Below are 3,313 nucleotides of genomic sequence, written 5' to 3' on the forward strand. Positions count from 1 at the left end.
TTACTGCTGGCTAGGGACCTCTTGTAGAGGGCTTTGAGCAGGTTTAATGGATATTGCTTTTGTGTAATTGTTCAAGATATTAAATCCACCTTCATATATTTTTTTTTATGTCAAAAATAATAAAAATCATTTAAGTCTACACAGTTGCGTTGACATAAGCAATAGAAATTTGTCTTTAGAGAAATATTGGATGAATCGCTTTATTTACCTAAAAATTTTAATGTAACGAAGGAGGTAATAGATGAGATAAATTATGAGTACCGCTGTAGCCGTTGTATTCTATGAGACCTCGGCTTGTTACTGAACATCGAATTTAGGAAAATAATGACTGAAACAAGTTACTCTAAAAGAAACCAACAAACTATTTTCAAAACAAACAAAAAAAAACCCAACAAATAAAAAACAAACAAAATTCTGAAATCTCTTGAAAATAGCAGTAAAACTTCATTTTAACGAGACATCCATGCATGGATAGAAAAACCAAAATAAAGAGCTAAAAAAAAATTGCCCCGGGTGAGGATCGAACTCACGACCTTCAGATCGCTCTGACAGTATTTATTGTGATTATGAGACTGACGCGCTACCTACTGCGCTACCGAGGCGTATCGTAATCGGTAGACGTTAGATATATATTTTGAGGCCAGGCCATCGAGCCTGTGTGATCAGTGACTTTGATAAAGGGCTTGCATCATACACCACGAGTTCGCTGGCCAGCCAGCCAGCCAGACCGTGATTTGTTTGTTGTGTTGTAGGTAGTCGATCGATCGACGTGATCTTATTATTTGCGAATATTATTATGGGCTCGAAGTGGAAGAGTGGCGGACATGGTGGTGGCCTTTTGATTATATATATATATATATATATATATATATATATATATATATATATATATATATATATATATATATGCTGTCTGACGACGCGGATGGAAGCCACAGAAACATATGTTTCGGCCACATAAAAGTAAATGACCCCATTTATATTTTTTTTATATTAGCTCTAACCAACATAATCGAGCACTCGTACCTACAAGTACCCACCAACGCTCATATATATATATATATATATATATATATATATATATATATATATATATATATATATATATATATATATATATAATAATAAATGAATAAAAATAAATAATAGCAAACATAATGATATAATAGTGCTCAACTTTTTTTTTTTAGTAAAAGGAGCTATTTATAAAATATTTCAAGTATATCTAATTATGATCAACTTCTACAAAATTGTTTCGAGCATTTTCTCTCATCGGGAAGTGTTTTACTACTACTACCACTACTTCCTGATGAGAGCGAATGCTCGAAAAAATATTGTAGAAGTTTATCATAATATATATATATATATATATATATATATATATATATATATATATATATATATATATATATATATATATGAGCCAAGGTCAAAAGGTGCCAATTTTTTTTCTCAAAATAAAAGTGACATAATAGTCCATTCATGTTTCTATATGTGTAGCAAAAACCCTGTACTTCATGAATCAAAGGCCCTTTAGATAACTTTAAGGTCTAACGCAGCATAATATCGTCAACATGCCTTTAGGTTGCTGGTGTCACCTGTGACCGGTGACACCAAAATGAGACAAAAAACTCAATAACCAAATGGTTTTTGTTGAGTATCAAACTTTATTTAGTGAGTTATAGACAAAAAGACACAATCAACAACAATCATAGTACAATAATATTACCAACTATTGGAGAAAAGGTTGCTTTTTGGTGTCATCGGTCACAAGCAACATAGAATGCAAATATATTATTTCATAAAAATGTTAGTGCATTAACAACAACAACAATATTGCATATGCTTATTACCAGCAATGTTCAGAAACTTTTGAAATAAAATGTTGGGAAATAATGTGACCAAAGCATATCTTATTTAGCGACATTGTGTCACTTGTGACATTAGACCGATGACACCATTACTTATGCCACAAGCAATACCAAATTGCAATTTCGACAATATATCATCAATTTCAGTCAAACCAGTGTAATAACCACAGTTAAATATGGAATTTAATAATATTTCAGAAACCAAAGACTTCAAAAATAGAAATCTACATGGAAATTAGAGCATCTGAATGTGACTTGTGACATAAGACCGGTGACACCATTACTTATGTCACAAGCAACACCAAATCACACTTTCGTCCATAATATATCATTATTGTCAGTCAAAATCAAAAAAGCACAATAACCTACTCTAAAATGAAATTCAATAATATTTTAAGAAACTAAATACTTTCAACTTGGAAATATACTTAGAAATTAGTAATACCACTGTTGCTATTACTTTGGTCAAAATCGGCATTAGAACGCAATTTTGCCTCAATACATCAAGAATAGCAACTGAACACATGTAATATTGCTTGTTAAAATGTAATTCAATGACATTTCAAGCTTTGAAGAACATGAAAACAGAAATACATTAGAAACTTCAAACTTAAGTGTCACCTGTGACATTTTAACCAATGACACCAATGGTCACAAAAAGTACCAGAAGTCACACAAACACTAGGTAAATATCAGCCATGGTAATGAATTCATGTAACCATACCGTAACATCCGCCCTACTGCTCAAATCTGCTAGTTTCTAGTAATTTAGTGTGTTAATAGTAAATCAAATCAAATTTCTTGACAACCTTTCTTTTATCTGGATTCGTCAAAAGCTTGACTTTTGTCTTTTTCTTGATTGATACAACCCTGAAACATAAAAAATTAGAATTACAAGGAAATAATTAATTGTGTCAAAATCAGTCTTATGTGAGATGTCATAATATCATATTTGTAAATAGAATAACAGATGAAAACATAATTTTTTGGTGGCACTTTGTAATATCCAATATCAAGTGTTGCTTGTGACAATGTAAAATAGCGATGACACCAAAGTTCAACTTACCTTTTCTGCCTGGAGCCACGCTGGAAAGGCAAATGAAAGTGCTGCACTTCAAAGACTGGTAAGAAGGGTGGATCAAAATTGCGAATCGCCATTTAACGAAACAAACTTCCACGTGTTCACGCATGCCGTGTTGCTTGTGACAAATGACACCAAAGCGAATAAACCTCAATATCGGCAAAACGGTATACATTTACTCCAAGATTTGAATTCAGATAGAAAATCTATCCTTTTTTGTCATAATAAAAGATTTTATAAACATTAGACATGAGCTTTAAAGTTTCGTGTCGAGTCTGAGTATTGTGCTGTGTTTGATGACACCAAAGGTCACAAGCAATACCAACTTTTTAAGAACTCTATATGAAACTTAATCAGATAT

At 31.9% G+C, this 3,313-nt stretch overlaps 1 non-coding gene across 1 annotated transcript; it reads right to left on the bottom strand.

Moving 5' to 3' along the window:
* Window positions 1–505: 505 nt before the first annotated feature.
* On the bottom strand, window positions 506–602 carry Trnam-cau (transfer RNA methionine (anticodon CAU)). The gene is made up of 2 exons: window positions 566–602; window positions 506–541 (listed from the first exon to the last, which is right to left on the bottom strand). It is a non-coding gene; the product is annotated as a tRNA-Met (tRNA).
* Between the last annotated feature and the right edge of the window lie 2,711 nt (window positions 603–3,313).

Source organism: Berghia stephanieae, chromosome 3, assembly GCF_034508935.2.
Source record: "Berghia stephanieae isolate SIO BIC M18660-M18661 chromosome 3, UCSD_Bste_1.3, whole genome shotgun sequence".
NCBI classification, from domain to species: Eukaryota; Metazoa; Mollusca; class Gastropoda; order Nudibranchia; family Aeolidiidae; genus Berghia; species Berghia stephanieae.